The sequence below is a fragment of the Halichoerus grypus genome, chromosome 2 (genome assembly GCF_964656455.1).
Source record: "Halichoerus grypus chromosome 2, mHalGry1.hap1.1, whole genome shotgun sequence".
NCBI classification, from domain to species: domain Eukaryota; kingdom Metazoa; phylum Chordata; class Mammalia; order Carnivora; family Phocidae; genus Halichoerus; species Halichoerus grypus.
The window spans coordinates 142,868,141-142,885,586 of NC_135713.1; the positions used below are offsets into that span (position 1 = coordinate 142,868,141).

The 17,446-nt window shown below is 51.6% G+C and overlaps 1 protein-coding gene and 1 pseudogene across 1 annotated transcript in view; one reads left to right on the forward strand and one right to left on the reverse strand.

The window, feature by feature from the left end:
- Window positions 1-17,446, reverse strand: part of COL23A1 (collagen type XXIII alpha 1 chain) — a 302,293-nt gene that overhangs the window by 79,215 nt on the left and 205,632 nt on the right. The gene's annotated exons all lie outside the window — the stretch shown is intronic.
- LOC118542748 (large ribosomal subunit protein bL33m pseudogene) lies at window positions 10,661-11,119 on the forward strand (annotated as a pseudogene).

Below are 17,446 nucleotides of genomic sequence, written 5' to 3' on the forward strand. Positions count from 1 at the left end.
CTCTGGGAGCCATTCATGGAAGCTTTGTCTTCCTTCCTATCCCTTAATGAATCTGTTTTTCTTAAACTAGGTGGAGTGGTTCTGTTGTCTGCAACTCTGGATCCCGACAAACTCATCCAGTGACTCCCTGGCAGGGTTTCAAACCCTCTGCCCTACAGGGATAAGTGGGTTCCATAGATCAAGGGAACAGACTCATTAGCAAAAAATGATGAGACAGGCCTCTTGGTCTATATTTGATATTTGGCAGAAATGTGGTTCAAAGAAGCTTTCTTTACTAAGAGAAAAGAGAGTGCAGGCCCCAGAGTAGATGGTTAATGATAGGAAATTTAGGGCTCGGGAGACAATAAGGAAGAGTGGGGATTGTAGCACCCCAGAGACAGTATACCTAAAGGGGGCAGTTACAACAAACTGTTTCCAGATCCTTCCATTTTTTAAGAGAAGCCAGAAAACAGGACTTTTATGTGAAATGTCCCATATTTTTAGATGTCTTTATTTTATTACTTATTTATTTTTTAAAGATTTTATTTTTTTTATTTATTTAACAGAGAGAGAGACAGCGAGAGAGGAAACATAAGCAGGGGGAGTGGGAGAGGGAGAAGCAGGCTTCCCGCTGAGCAGGGAGCCCGATGTGGGGCTCGATCCCAGGGCCCCAGGATCATGACCTGAGCCGAAGGCAGATGCTTAACGACTGAGCCACCCAGGTGCCCCAAGATGTCTTTATTTTTAAGTCATCTCTACTCCCAACGTGGGGCTCGAACTCACAACCCCCGAGATCAAGAGTCACATGCTCTACCGACTGAGCCAGTCAGGCACCCCTAAAATGTCCCATATTTTTAATTGCTAAGTCACGCTTAAAAAATACATTCCAGGCCAAAAAATCCCCAGAAGCTCAACATCTTCAAGTCTGGGTTTTGCCTTGGGGCTGCCCCTTTGTGACTACAGCCTAAGGGATCAAGTTCCAGCTCTTTTTTATGGCATTTAAAGCCCTTTGCAGGAATCCAGCCTGGGTCCTCCCCCATCTCCGTTCCTCTCCTCCCCCACCCTGGCATGCACAGACCCTTTGCTTTTTATCCAGGCTGTTTCCCTGTCCAGCCACACCCTTTCTCTCCTCATTCCTGTGCCTGGTGAATGCCTACGCATCCTCTAAGACCACTCCCATAACCAAGTCCTTGGTGAAATGCACCCCAATCTCCTGGATCTGAGGCATCCAGCGCTGGGGCTCCCACAGTCCCCTCTATGTCCTTCTGTCTTGGTGCTTCTAACCAGCAGGACCTCTCTGTCCCCAACCCAGTGCCAGGAGGATATCCAAATTTACAGAAAGCATGGGCAGTGGGCTGCTCCTGGGGTCTGAGAGAGCACCTGTCCTAGTGGAATGGGGGGGGGCTGAGTTTTGGGAACCCAGCATGGGGAAAGCAGATCTGTCCTGCTTCTTTCTGCCTTGGTGACACGGGGATCATCCCCAAACCTGGCCAGGGGGGGGCAATGAGGGAAACCACAGGGCAGCTGGACTCCTGGCCAGTGAGGGAGCCCCTGATCAGCCCTCTTTCCAGAGCTTGAAGACATCTGCATACCTTCGGGGAGAGATTTTCCCCTTTCACCCTAGGGTAGTAGCTAGCGGAGTGTGTGGTCTTGTCTCTGTCCTCCATCCCGTGCCCTGGGGGGAAGAGTTTGAGGCCCCCCTGGGGTGCAGGCTCAGCACCCCAGGCCCTTCCCTTCCTCCATCTTTGACTGAAGAATCACCTTGCCTTTCTCCTGTTCTCCTGGGTGGGTGGGGATGCATGCCAGTGTCCCCCCACCTCCCCCCAACTGTAACCTGGCTCACTTTACATCTATTAGGCTCTGCATAGTGCTGGGGGAGGCCAAATCTCCAGGAAGCCTCACGATGTCTCTCTTAAGTTGGTGTTAATGCCCGTTTTAGGACCGAGGAACCAAGGCTCAGAGCGGCGACGTGGCCTGCCCAAGGCACGCACTTGAACCAAGACCATGCCCTTGATGCCAGTCCTGCTGTCTTCCCAAAAGTAAGGATTCTCTATTGCAGGGCAGGAAGGGAGCCACCAGGAGGCACCGAGCAGCCTCTCCCTTGTCTCCTGCTCCCCAGCTGAACTGAATTGAGCTTATAGGAACACATCCCTCTTAGCATTTCCCAGGGGGCCAGAGTGCTAACCACTTGCATGTGGGAGAGCCTCTAGCTGGGGAGCATTACCTAAGCAGTGCCCCGGTTTGCTTTTCCTAAGCTGTGCTTTCTCTTAAGACGTGGAAGATCTGAAGGGAGAGATGCAGCCCTAGAAAAGCCCCACTGGAACTTGTCATTTACCTTCCATCTGTACGTAGGCAACAATACATGTTTGTTTTAAAGATTTTATTTATTTATTTGACAGAGAGAGAGACACAGAGAGAGAGAGAACACAGGCAGGGGGAGTGGGAGAGGGAGAAGCAGGCTTCCCACTGAGCAGGGAGCCCGATGCGGGGCTTGATCCCAGGACCCCTGGGATCATGACCTGAGCCAAAGGCAGACGCTTAACGACTGAGCCACCCAGGCGCCCCAACAATACATGTTTTTTTTAAAGTTTATTTATTTTTAGTAATCTCTACCCCCAGCGCAGGGCTCGAACTCACGACCCTGAGATCAAGAGCCGTGCGCTCTTCTGAAGGCAACGATAAATCTAACAGATGACGTGAGCCCAGCATCTACTGCTGTCTGAATATTTTCACATGTGTCAAACCATGTTGTCCTTCTACATCTTAGGAGGTGGGGATATGATCACTAATTTTACAGATAAAGGGGATGGAGCCCAAAGAAGTGACCTTCTTGAGGTCACACATTCCGTTAAGAAGGAGCTGAGACCCATACCCAGGACAGCTGACTTCAAAGCCTTCTCCACATGCCGGGCCTGGCAGCCTGGGCATATTCCCAGTTTTCTTCAAGGCAAGAAGAGCACCCTCCATAGTTGGAGGTGCCCCCCACTAAGGCAAGGGAGCCCAGCGAGTGGGAAGACCCTGAGTTAAACTTAGAGCTTGTTCATGGCCAAAGGCAGGACAGCAAGATGGGAAGGTAAGCTTTATGGTTCCCTGAGGACCAGCTGTTGTGTGCCAACCAAGAGAGATTTTTCAGAAGCAAAAAGTTTTCTAATTAAATAACAGATGGGATTGCAGAGCGATGCCCCATTTTGAACCTTCTAAGACCTTTGAATGCAAATGATGTGTTCATAATCATTTTGGGGTACTACATAATTTCCAAATCAAACCTGTGTTTTGGGACTGAAAGTGATGGATGGAAGGTGACCAGGAATGTCACGGGGCACAACGGAACTTTCATCCAGTGTCAGGGGAAGAATATTCCCCATCAGCAGGTATAAGGAGCAAGGAAGACAAAAATAAGGATGTTGGTTGCTTAGATCACATGACTTCCTGACTCCCCCTTATTCCATGAACTTATTCTATGAATCTGGGCACAATCACACACTGGTTATTCTCTTCCGAACCTCCGAGCCAGGGCAGGTGGTCTGGTTTCCATTTAATACCTGGAGACCCTCATGCTAGAATTTGCCAACCCTTCCAACCCTATATGAAACTTCAGTATCTCCCTAGGGAGGGGAAGAGAGCTCAAAAAAGGAGTTTCTGCCCAACCTGTTGTCAGTATAGACTGACAAATCCAAGGAAAGGGTCTGCAACAAGCCCAGCAGACTTGGAACTACTATTAGACACTGTAATAATTTGCAAAGTTATTGCAAAATGCCAGTTCGCTCATCACATTGGAGCTATAATTCATCAACCCTGTTTGCAAAGAATTCCAAGTGACCCACGGTATGCAAAGAACTGCTCTATCACCAGTCTTGTAGGGGGCTATGTTTGCCATCTGGTTGTGGGCTCTGTCTTGCCCTATATGAGCTGGGAGGCAGATGGGGAAAAGAAGCCCTTTGTGACATGGGCAGAGTAAGCCAAGAGAGGCACAGTTTTGGGGCTATGAGGAGGGTGAGATGAAGCTGGGACCTGGTGTAGGCTGTGTCTGAATCCATTTGAGCTGCTATAATGAAAATACCAAAGGGTATTTCTGGGTGGCTTCCAAAGAACAGAAATTTATTTCTTACATTTCTGGAGGCTGGGTGTCTAGTGAGAGCCTGCGTCCTGGTTCAGAGATGGCCAACTTCTCCCTGTGTCCTCACCTGGCGGAAGGGGTGGGGGAGTTCTGGGGTCTCTTTTATAAGGGCACTAACCTCATTCATGAGGCTCCACCCTCTTGATCTCATCACCTCCCAAAAGACCACCTCCTAATGCTACCACGTTGGGGGTTAGGATTTCAACATACGAGTTTGGGAGGAACACAATCAGTGTAGAGCAGGCTGGCACACATACTTAGGTATTCAATGACATCTAAACGAATCTGGCTGTTCCTCAAAAAGTGAAACAGAGTTACCATAAAATTCAGCAATTCCACTCCTAGATATATACCTCCAAAGAACTGAAAACAAGTGTTCAAACCACATGTACAAGATTGTTCAAAGCAGCATGATTCACAATAGCCACAAGGTGGAAACAACTCCAATATCCAACAACATATGAATGGATAGAATGTGGCACAGCCGTACAATGGGATATTATTCCACTATAAAAAGTAATGAAGCACTGACACACACTAGGACGTGGATGAACCTTGAAAACATTATGCTAAGTGAAAGAAGCCAGACACACAAAGCCACCTATTATATGAGTCCATTTATATGAAATGCCTAGAAGAGGCAAATCCATAGAGATAGAAAGTGCATTAGTGGTTGCCAGGGAGTGGGGGGGTGTGGGTAGGGGTGACTGTTCATGGAAAGGGTTTTCCTTCTGGGGTGCCAAGAATGCTTTTGAACTAGGTAGGGGTGGCGGTGGTGGTGGCACAATACTGTGAGTGTATTGAATACATCGCATTGTTCACTTAAACTGGTTAATTTTATGTTATGTGAATTTCACTTCCATAATTAAAAAGAGAGAACCCAGCTCTGGCAGGGCAGCCTGTCTCATCTCTGACTTAATAATGCTTTTAAAAATAAACAAAATTTAAATGGGGGGACTGGCTATGGTAAGTGGGGAGAAGGGAAAAAAAAAGAAGGCAAAGCTGAAGCAAGTGCAGCTTTGGTGCAGCTGGTTTTCCAAGCCCTCCGTTTTACCGAGGCATGGCTTGCGCTTGCAAAGAATAAAAGTACTTCTCTGGAAAAGCCAGCCAGTGGCTCAGGGAGGCAGACACAGGAATCATGTGGATGTCTTCCCTCTGTCCTTGGCCCACCAGCAGAATTCATTTAGAGGAAGCAGTTCTTTTCAGAGGGGTCTGAACATGGAGACCTGGGTGTGTGGGGAGAAGGGCTCCCTGGCCACCCATCCTCGTTCGGGCTGGAGGGCAGCCACCGCCCTGTACCCCCTCCCGTGCTGCCAGCCCCCAGGAAGGAGTTCATGTGTCTTGTACATGACCCGGTTTCACCCACTTTTTCAGCCTGGAGGCAGGGTCTTATGGCAAGGTCCAGATATCGCCTCTCCCCAGTTTTAAAATGAATGCCATAACATGGAGTAAATTCAAACACATGAGACCCTTTCATGAGCTGGGCTGGCTGCCAGGCTCCCCAGAGGTCTGGAGTGGGAAGGAGGTTGGGGTGGGGCAATTCCTTCCAGATCCACTGTCTCTTGCTCTAGGGGTACGTGGGCTCTGCAGGGATGGGGGAGGCTCTGCAAGGGGCTCTCTGCTCTACAAACTTTCTTCCTCTGGGCACAAAAGCAGCATTCACTGTCAACCACCCTATCATCACTTAAAATATATATATATATATATTTATTTATTTATTTGAGAGAGAGAGAGAGAATGCATGTAAGCAGGGGAAAGGGCAGAAGGGGAGGGGAAGGGAGAGAATCTCAAGCAGACTCCACGCTGAGCGCAGAGCCCAACACGGGGCTCGATCTCATGACCTTGAGCCGAAACCAAGAGTCTATCTGCCTGAGCCCCCCAGGCGCCATCCCCCACCATCACTATTTAGTGAGGGGAAGGGGTTCTTGGGATCATGGAGGAGTCAAACTAATAATGAGGGAAGTTGGGATACCTGACATTTATCGAGCACGATGCTAAGTGCCTTGTGTGGGTCGTCACACGCAGGCAGGGAATATTCCTGGGTTACCACTGAGGAAACAGGGTTGGGGTGGTGAAGTAACACACTCTGGGCCACACACTTGGGGGTGTGGACGGGGGTGCCACTGGGGCAGTCTTACCCCAGGGCTGCACTCTTAGCTGCATACAACTTTCTGTACCTGGGACCTTTGGGGTGTCCATGTCTGGCCTGTGTTCCGGAAGCTTCCTTGTGTCCCACCTGGGAGGCAGTGTGACGGTGCAGAGAGCACAGGTAGGGACATGGAGACCTCAGAACCAGCCTGCCCAGAGGGACAGTGACACCTCAGCTGGTCACTCCGAGCTGCATTTCCATGATGTCCAGGGAGCACAGGGAGATAACAAAAGCAACCAAGCATCCGGAACATACCTCATGCACATAAGGAGCTATAACAAGCCTGTCCTACTTACACCAAGGACAGGCTTTCCCAAACATGGTGGAGCAGCAGCTTATGGTCCAAAGGCAGCTTTTTGGGCAAATCCGTGCATGCCTGAAACCATCCTGGAAGATCCCAAGGAAAGTGTCAAGCCAGAAGCAACATCCAGTCTCTTAAGGAGGCTGGGGCAGCAGTCTGTTCCTCCCAGAGCTGGTTGCTCCCAGGTCCGTGCTAACACCAGTTAAAGCAGTCACTTGTGTCTGGTGGAAACCATGTACTTAAAGCCTAGATGCTCCCTGGGGACCATACAGAACAAACCCAACCACTCCGCCCAAAGGCCCCTAAGAGATGGACAGGCACAGTCCTGGGCCCAGGTCCCAGAAGCATTTCCGTGAAACGTGAATTCCACAGCCCTATGCCATCCTGGAAGCCTCTCTAGCCTTGCCCCATCTAATACGTTCCTTCCCTCTACACCATGGTTCCCAGAACTGAGCCCTCAGGGCAAAGCGGAATTATCACCTCCCTTGTTGAAGATGTTATGCTCCTGTTGATGATCCTGCACTGGCATGCAGGCCCAGGAAGCCATGACGGGTATCTCACTCAAGGCTTTCTGCTGCCCCTCTCTGGGCCTCGACTCATTCATGTGTAGAGGGTGCACAGGTAGAGGTCTGATCTGTTTCTGTCTGGCTGGTCTGCTGTGGGATGAGCGGGAAGGTGTTGGATAGGTGGGGGAGTGAGTCCCTAGCCGTCCCTTGGCTGTGCAATGGAGATACATTCTCACTGGCTCACCACCAACTATACGTGTTTAGGGAAAACATGAGAGAAATGATTTGAATACCGAGGCTATATTCCCTTATGCACTGGAGTAAATTTAAGACGGGGACATGAGTCTACCAGCCCCTGAGTACACCTCGGTTCCCACAGGCCTTGTGTGAGGGAGAGTCTCCAGCTGGACTTCCAGCGTTTGGTGGCGAAAACCTTTCTGGTCCTCAAGTGCTCCTGAATGCCAGCTCAAGCTATTTGCGCCTGTTCCCCCCCAGCACTGGAGCAAATACTGGCCCTGTGGGGTTTCAGAGAGATGGTACATTCCTGCATTTTAGGGGCAATAGGGGAGATTTTCAGGAGGAATGGGCCATGTAAGATTTTTGCCTTATGTAATCACTTTAGAATAAAAATCCCACCTAAAATGTGACTTTGCAACAATTACTGATTTTGCACTAACCCTCCAGCTCTGGGAAGACAAGGGTCATGTATTTCAGTTACCTGTGTCTCCTCAGGGCACAGTCTAGTCATTGGGACATCACAGAAAGGGTGGAAGGATGGGTGTGTGAATGAGTGCTGAATGCGTGGATTGGGAAGATGAATGGGTGGAGAGTGGCCAGATGGGGGGATAGAGCGATGAGTGGGTACATAGGTGGCAGGTGGATGGATGGCAGAGGGAGAGATGGGGGAGTGGATGGGTGGGTGGGTGGGGGAATTTATAGGCACATAATGAATGATGGATGGGTTGAGAGGATGAGTGGATGAAGTGTGGTCATACTGGGGGGTAATGGATGGACCAGTGGGTTGGGTAGGTGGGATATGGATGGGTAGGGGAGTGGATAGGTGGGGGGGTGGATGGGTAGGTGGATAGAGGGGCAGGGGGTAAATGGGTGGGGGTGTGGATGGGTGAGTAGATGGTTGGGTGGGGGAGTAGATGGGCATATGGATGGGTGATGGATGGGTTGAGGGGATGAGTGGGTGGAGTGTGGCCATACAGGGGGTAACGGTTGGACAAGGGGGTTGGGTAGGTGGGGTGTGGATGGGTAGGGGTGTGGAGGGGTAGGTGGTAGAGGGGTAGAGGGTGATTGGGTAGGGGAGTGGATGGGCACATGAATGAGTGATGAATGGATGGTTGAAGGGGTGAGTGGGTAGATATAGCCAGATGGGGGTAATGGATGGACAAGGGGGTTGGGTAGGTGGGGGGTAGATGGGGGGGTGTAGATGGGGTGTGGGTGTATTGGTGGTAGAGGGGTAGGGGGTGAATGAGTAGGGGAGTGGATGGGCACATGGATGTGATGAATGGATGGTTGGGGTGGTGAGTGGGTGGATATGCCCAGATGGGGGTAATGGATGGACGACTGGGTTGGGTAGGTGGGGGATGGATGGCTGGGTGGAGGGATGATGGGATTCTGGTGTTGCCTATCACTAACCCTTTGACCTTGAGCATATCACACCTTTGACTTTGGGGATGATATTCCCTCCTTGCCATGTTCTTGTGAGGAATGAATCCACGAAAGCATGGAGCCTGAGGCAAGGATGGGCCTGGCCGAGAACCAGGCCACCTCTCTGACCAGCATCCCCCAAAATGGGCTCACGTAAGAGTAATAAGCAGCTTCCCAAAGGACCTGTGTCAGAACAGCTTTATGGGTGCTCCCGAGCAGGAGCAGAACAAAGGGCGAAGAAAGCTGGTGGTCTTGGCAGCTAACTTTCCCTCCTGCCTTTGCCTCCAGGGCAGAAAGAGTCCCCCCTCAGTCCCGCTGCTCCAGCTATGAAACCGGCTCCGAAGGCCAAGTCGGGGCCGCCCCGCCTCACCATCCCCGTCCTCCAGGCCTGGGCTCCCCAAACCTCCCAGAGCTGCTGATGCTGTGGCCCACGGCATGCGTGGACCATCTACCAAGGCTCAGGAGTGTGGGGCTGCCATTGCCTGAGGTCCAGGAGAAACGAGCGAGGCTGGTCACCAGAATAGAGGTGGACAGGGGCGGGTCCAGCTTTTCTTACATGACATTACCACCTCCCCTCCAAAAAGCCACATGGTCATCGTTCCTTCTGTGTGGACAAGGACCGTGAGACAGAGCTCCGTGGCTGATGTGTGCTGGCTGGGGAGCCGAGAGGCAGGTCGGGTGGCATCAGAGCCCCTGTAGCTGTGGCCGTCGCACAAGACAGGGACCTCCCACCAACCAGCCAACTAGGTCTGTCCCTGCATTCTGACGGTGAGCAAACGGAGTCCCTCATGCTGAGACACTCGGTCTGACCTCCCTCGCGGCCACAGTGATGGTGAGCGGGACCGGGCCTTCCCTGCTGCGTCTTCACAGAGAGAATGAGAACCTTGTCTGGGGAACGGAAGGCAGTTCCTGCTTCCTCCCCCAAACAGCCCCCAAACGCCCTGAGCTGAGACCCTTGTGGGCGGGGGGCACTGTGGCTTGCCCCTAGGACGAGTAGCCCCCTCTTGCAAGCTCCTGCTAGAATGGGGCACGGAAAAGCTCATAAAAGCCTCCTCCGCTCTGAGTGACAGGGTCCACACTTTGTCTCCAAAATCTCCAAGTCAACAAGGACAGGGAGGTGATGTGCTTCCATGTAAGGCCGTGCCTTGGGCTTTGCTCCGGGCCCTGGGCTGGGGAGGCCAGGGGAGGGTCAGGAGAGTGGACGCTGGGTCCCAGGTGTGGCCTGCCTGCATGACCACAGGCTGGCTCCTCTCCGTCCCTCTGAGCCCCTGCATGATCTGGGCCTCTGTTATCCCCTGAGCCCATCGGCCACCACTCTCCCTCTGTCTCCCTCACCCCTGCTCTAGCCAAATTCGTCTCTGTGCTATTCCTGCAATACCTGCATGCCTCTCACCTCAGGACCTTTGCACGGGCTGTTCCTGCTGCCTGAAACACTCTACCTCACTTGCCAATCAAAGAGTTCTGCCAGCAGAGCAGGTAGGACAGAGGAGCAGCCCCATCGCTGCCCATGTCCAGCTGGGTGACCCTGGATGGGCCCTTCACTTCCCGATGCCACGGACTCCTCCTCTGCAAAGCAGGATCTACCAGGAGGGGCTGACGCGAGCAAGAAGCCCACCCGTGGAGCCAGCACAGGGCGAGGACAGAGAAGGCTGTTGGGAACACTTACTTATTTAAAGAAAGAAGATGGTTGTGACGTGACAATAATTCTCAACCCTTCCGTTTCAAAAGCTCCCCCTTTTCTATTGATATGCATTCTTATTAGGTCAGAAATCAGGCTTTATTAATATTTCATACAGAAACTGCCAAGAGTACCTGGAGAAGGAAATGATTAAATAATAGAGAAATAGTAGAAATAGATAGCTCTCTAGATTTAAAGAAAGATGGAAACTCTCAGATGGCCAAGGCCCGCAGCACACCAGAGTTTGGAAAGAACCCATACCTCAGGTTGTCACCATGTTCCTGTCCGCGATCACTGTTGCCAAGAGCAAGTCAAAAACCATTCTGGTGAAAATGCTGAGCCAAGCTGGGACAGGTTACTCCTTCAACACTAAAAGAAGCCGACTACGGGAGAAACTGACTCTCTTGCATTATGATCCAATTGTGAAAACAAAAGTCCTCTTTGTGGAACAGAAGAAAATACGTTCCCTCTAAACAATAGATTGAAAATGAATTTGATTGATAAATGAGAATACTGAGGGTGGGATACTGATTCAGAAACTCTGCAGCATGTAAAAAAAGAAGAGGAAATGGCACGGAATCACTGCCTCCTGTGATTTGAAGGCCATTGTGAAGAAAAACAATGTACTGAAAGAAAGTTCTTCATTTTAGGACATATATCATTGCATCACATTTATTTATCTTTCTGGATATTTTTGTAGCCCTTAATAAAAAATATTAAAATAAAAAAAAAAGAACCCATACCTCAATGTGTTATAGTGAAGTTCAAGAGTGTCAGAGACAGCAAGGTCTAAGGGAGAGAGAGAACCGACCCCATGACGAGGGACCAGACTCAGATCGACACCACGCATTCCAAGGGACCGAGCGTGTTGAGAACTGACATGAGTTTTGAAGTTTTCACAACTGCACCTGGAACCTGGAGCTTTACATCTGGCCAGCTGGCAACCGAGTATGAGGGGGTGACCAGGACATTCTCACACAGGAGGCCATACGAAGACCCACCCACGGGCAGCAGTCTCGGAGAAAAGACTCAGAGCAGCCACGGAGAGGCCCCAAGACTCACACGATCAAGCGGTGGTCAGATTCCCAAGTGAAGACTGTTGCCTCCGCCCCCAAATCAGTTAATACCAAGAAAGGAGACAGGGGAGGCATGCCCCTAATGACACGATGGTGAGTATGCGGGGGGGGGGGGCCACATCGGGGACATGAGGTCACAGTAAGGGTCGTGTCTTGACAGAGAGACATATGGATCACAATTTTCTTTGTAAAAAAGAAAGCATTCCCAGAGAAACAGCAAAAAGCAGGAGACACGCTGAAACCATAAACTTCTCAATAAAAAGACAGAGACTGTTCGTTGGATAAAACTCAAAATCCAGCTGTAAGCTTTTTACAAGAAAGACAACTGAGCCATAAATCAAAGTAATGAAGGGGAGGAGGGGGTGTATCTGAAATTTGTTGAAGCCGGATGTAGGTCCATGGGAGTTCATTACGCTACTCTGCCTACTTGTGCAAATGTCTGCATCTTTTTTCTTTATAAAATACTTTTTAAAAGAGTATTTTTTTTTAAGATTATTTATTTATTTGACAGAGAGATAGAGAGAGAACACAAGTAGGCAGAGTGGCAGGCAGAGGGAGAGGGAGAAGCAGGCTCTCCGCTGAGCAGGGAGCCAGACGCGGGGCTCGATCCCAAGACCCCAGGATCATGACCTGAGCCAAAGGCAGCCGCTTAACCAACTGAGCCACCCAGGTGCCCCTAAAAGAGTATTTTTTAAAAAAGATTTATTTATTCATTTTAGAGAGAGGGAGAGCAAGCAAGCGCGGGGGAAAGGGGAAGGAGCAGAGGGAGAGGGGGAGAATGTCCCAAGCAGACCGTGCAGAGCGTGGAGCCTGATGTGGGGCCCCGACGCAGGGCTCGATCTCATGACCCTGAGATCATGACTTGAGCTGAAACCAGGAGTCGGATGCTTAATGCACTGCGCCACCCAGGCTCCCCTAAAAGAATGTTTTTAACTAAGATTTCTCTCTTCTCCAAAAGTCCAAGACAGCTGTGAATTGCTAATTTTTACACTGTACCCATCACTCGAACTTTCAAAAATGGCTAAATAGAAACGAGCTTATAGGAACAGCTTTTATTGCGTAGAGATACAAGCATGCCCAATACCTCTGGAAATGCCCCAAACTTCTCTCGAGAAAGATCACTGTAAATTGTCAGGGGTGAAAAAAGAATTGTGTGTTTGAATCGACCTTTTAAAATTAAACACAAATACATACAGAGACTCAAATATCATACCTATAGGCCTATTTCTACGTGTGTACCCTCACAACGCTCCCCAAAATCTTAATCTTGAGGCCATCAACAAGAATGCTAATAACGGTTGCCTCTGGATGCTGAACTCACACAAGGCTCCTTTTTATGCTTTTCCTTTCCCTCCGAAAAGATCATGTGTCCCGAGCTGCATGTACAAAGTCATCTTTATTAATCAGAGTCCTAGGCCATGGCCAGTGGGAGCCTGTGATGGCTGCAGATAGGGGGCATTCCTAGCCCAAAGGAAAGAAACCCAAGCGCTGGGTCAGCCTGGCAGGCTGATCCCTTGGCAAGCCTGATTTTCATCGGTTTTGGAAACAGCAAACATCATTGGTGGAGCCCATTAGGACAACCACGGGGGACCCAAGAAGAGGACCATGAGTCCACGCCCACCAGGCGGGCAGGGGTGGGGCTCTGCTCCCATCCCCCCCCCCCTTCCGTCCGCTGAGGGCATTCCGGAGGGACACCGCCCCTGTGAATTTTCAATATTCGCTGTGCTGTCCCATGTGGAAGCTAAATCCATCTGTGGCTACTGAGCACCTGAAACATGCCCAGTGTGGCCGAAGAACTGAATTTTTCATTTCATTGATCTTTAATTAATTTAAATTTAAACAGCCATGGATGGACCTTGAAAACATGATGCTAAGTGAAAGGAACCAGGCATAGAAGGCCACACATCGTCGGATCCCATTTCATAGGAAATGTCCATGGTAGGCAAATCCATGGAGACAGAAAGTGGATCAGTGGTTGCCAGGGAGTGGGAGGAAGTGGGAGTTAGAAATGGCTGCTAGGGAGGGAATGTTCTGGACTCAGGTAGTGAGAAGATGGTGGCATGGCATGGTGATTATCCTAAAAACGACTGAAGTGCATACTTTAAAAGGGTGCATTTTATTTTTTTTTAAAGATTTATTTATTTATTTGAAAGAGAGAGTGCACACGAGCAGGGGGGAGGGGCAGAGGGAGAGGGAGAAGCACACTCTCCGCTGAACAGGGAGCAGGACCCCGGGGTTCATGACCTGAGCCGAAGGCAGATGCTTAACCGACTGAGCCACCCAGGTGCCTAGAAGGGTGCATTTTATGTTGTGTGAATTATATCTCAATTTTAAAAAACTACAAATAAATTTTTAAATAGCCACATGGGTTAGTAGCTATTACATTGGACAGCACAGTTCTGTAAGCTTTCGAGGAGGAGTCCAGGCCTTTGATCATCCCCTCTCACCCCAAATTCATGCCTCCCAGCCCTAGTGGGGCTGCTTAGGGGTCTTTCCTGCCTTTCATGGACTCCTCATCCCCCGCCCCCCAGTGCCTCCACGCCCCCTTGTTCCCGCCCCAGCTGCAGCTTCTCTGACCCCTACCCATGATCCATGGTGTCCCTGGGCTCCTCACCTGCTGCCCCTGACCCGGGGGCAGCCTCCTCCCACCAGCTCTGCGTCCTCCCTCCTCCAAGGTCTCCTGCAGGGACATCTCCTCCATGCTCCCTCCGCACTTGGTATGGTGACCCTCAGGTACCTTTACTTGCCACACTCTTCCTATTATTTTGCTCAAAACACACCTTGCAGGGCTATTTTCCCTTTGGGCTTTCAGAGGAGGGGGCATCTAAGGCAGGAAGCCACCCCCACCGGCCCCCTCGCTGGCCGCCCCCCTCCCCCCCCCCCCGCCTCCTCTGACCCCCGCCTGCCGGGGGTGTGGCCTCGGCGCTGAGCACAGGGCTGGGCGGGGCCCCACGGGCACAGATCTGCCGTACAGACGGTGGACAGCCACGATGACACTGTCACGCCTGGTTAGCTGTCCCCGAGGTGCCTTCAGGCCCATTCACTCCCGGGCTTCTGGGCTGAGCTCTCCGCCTGGGCACAGCCCGTCCTCCTTGGGAGGGGAAGGAGGGAAGGTCTGCAAGGCCCCCTCTCAGGACCAGCCGCCCATGGGTGCTTGACGGCTCCTGCTTCCCTAAGCCTGAGTTAGGGAGGGCTCCCTGGAGGTCCCGGGTCCTGCTGGCCACCTGCTCCCAATCCAGCATTTCCCACCTGAGAGCCCCCACCACAAGGTGCGCACAGCCCAGGGGGACCGTGGGGGGACCTGCTGACTCGGAGGGGGAGGGGGCGGAAGGAGAGAGGCCTCGCTGAGGGTGGCAGTTCTCCCCACCGCAGGCGGCCAGCACCAGCAGGACTGGCTGACCCCCAAAGCCTACCCGAACCCGGTGCAAGAGTTGGGGGCAAGCACGTGTGAAAAGGTGCTTCGCTAAACACAACAGAAGGCGGCATTGTTTGCCTGCGCCTCGGCCAGGCCAGGTCTGGAAGGGATTCCTGGTAGGAGCACTGATGAGGGCTTACCAAATTCTCAGCACAGCGAGGACCCGGTGATTGATGCAGAGAAAAACATTTTCACCAGCTCCCTCATCTGGTTTGTATTAAGAGATTTCCATGCTTGGATTTTTTTTTTCCCCCAAGGTGAAATTGGACGATTGGTTGGGAGCGGAGAAACCACGGAGGGGGACAGGCAGCTGGGTGGGGGGAAGCCTGACTGAAAGAGGGAGGAAGCCCCCTACCCTCTAGGCCAGCAGGAGACCGAGGCCCAGCCCGGCGGGTAACCCAGTGATGATGGAGGTGCTGTGACTGGTGACCGGCTTCCTTTCTCACTTTATTAAAGTCACAGTGGGGTTGGCAGCAGCAAAGGGGGTCCCTAGGAGCCCTCCTCTGAAGGCAGTGCCACCGCACCCCCTCGCCCCCCTCGCCCCCTCGCCCCATGCCACGGCCTTGCCCCTTCCTGCCTTGTCTTTCCCCAGCACCAGCAGCATCTGATGTATCTAGAAGCTTCCCTTTCTGTCTGTCGTCTGTCGCTCTGCTGCAGCAGGTAAGCCCCGGAGGACAAAAGGGTGGCTGACTGTCAATGAAGGACTGACCCAGTCGGGCCTTCTCCGGCCGCCACCTGGGCGCGGGGCCTGTGTGGCTCCAGCCAGATGGGGGGTGATCCTTCAGCTTCCCCCTGGGCTCCTCTCTCCCTCCCAGGCCTGGAGAGGTTGGGGGGAAGCCAGTGCCCCACCCCTCCCCCCCGCCCAGGGCCTCAGCTCCAATCATGTCTCTCTGGCTATTCAGGTCCTCAGGTTCTCGGACTCTCCTTTCTGGGCACCCACGATCAGATTACGAAGCAGAGCAGGCTGAGCCCACAGACCCTAGCCTGGGGCACACTGTTCTCCTGCCTAGAATGACCGTGAGCATTTCCCACTTAGCCGGCTTCTACTCATGCCTCAGGGACGAATGTCCCTTTCACCTCCTCCAGGAAGCCTTCCTGGTCCTGCCCTGCTGTTCCTCCTTGCTCCTGGCCCCACCTTGCTCCGAAGCATAGTCTATTTCTGCATGATTTCTTCACCTGGTGAGAGCTCGACACATGGGGGGGGCCTGAAGTGGGGGTGTACAGGTTGGGGTGAATCTGAGAGAGAACAGTGTGTCTACAGTGGGGTAAGCCTGAAGCCGCGGGAGTCAGGGACCAGGCTTGGGGTCACACTGAGGATTTGACCCTGCTGGGGGGAGTGATGACATGATGCTTGGCACCTGGGCCACATTCTGCATCCCAGGCTGTTAGCGATGGGACTGCGTCCCTCCCAAATTCCTCTGTTGAGGCCCCAACCTCCAGGGGCCCTGGTCATGAAGGTAATTAAGAGGTAATCAAGATATAATGAGGTCATAAGCACGAGGCCCTAATCCAATCTAATCCAATGGGACTGGTGTCCTTAAAAGAGGAGGGCTCTAGCTCTCTTTCCACCACAAAGAGAACCAGCGGGAAGATGGTTGCCTATAGGCCAGGGAAAGAGCTTCCAATGGGAACCAACTTGGAGGGTTCCCTGATCTCGGACTTTCAGCCTCTGGAACTGTGAGAAAGTAGATTTCTGTGGTGAGAGCCCTTCAGTGTGGGGTGCGAGGTGGTACAAAACCTCAGTGGCCTCAGGCATTCAAATATTTATGAAGAACGATAATTCGCAATAAAAGAAGGATTTAATTAATAGGGAAGATACGGAAGCCCAGAACTTTCTTTCTTTCTTTTTTTTTTAAGATTTTATTTACTTATTTGAGAGAGCGAGTGAGCGACAGAGAGAGCACAAGCAGGGGAAGAGGCAGAGGGAGAGGGAGAAGCAGACTCCCTGCTGAGCTGGGAGCCCGATGCAGGGCTCGATCCCAGGACCCTGAGATCATGACCTGAGCTGAAGGCAGAGGCTTAACCGACTGAGGCACCCAGGGGTCCCAGGAAGCCCAGATCTTTCAAACTCTTGTCTCTTTCCAACATACCATCAAGACAAACCTCTCCATTTTTTCCAGCAGAAAGGGAGAGATGAAGCACCCGAGCTTTGAGAAGGGTCATTGGTTTCCCCACAGCCTAATAGACAAACTCATGATAAAAACTTTCCAAAGACAAGTCAGATGTCCGAGGCTGTCACTTTGTAGGCCGCGGTCGGATGCCCAGCAGGTGTCAGGACAAGATCAACCCCATCACCGGCCCAGCTTGTTGAGAGGGAGGTCTCCACCCCAAACGCTCCAACAGGCCTGTTTGTCCATCCTCCCCACACTGTTTTGCAAAGAAAAGAAAAGAAGATGTTTTCCATTTGAAAAAACAAGAAATGCTGGCAAAGCTGAGAGGCAGGGCACTCTCCGCACTACCGAAAGAAAGAACACAGGACAACCCCCTTAGAAAAACAATTTGGCCCCCTATTTTCAAAATCTAAAATGCTATGTCCTTTGATCTAGCAATTCTACTTCCATGAATT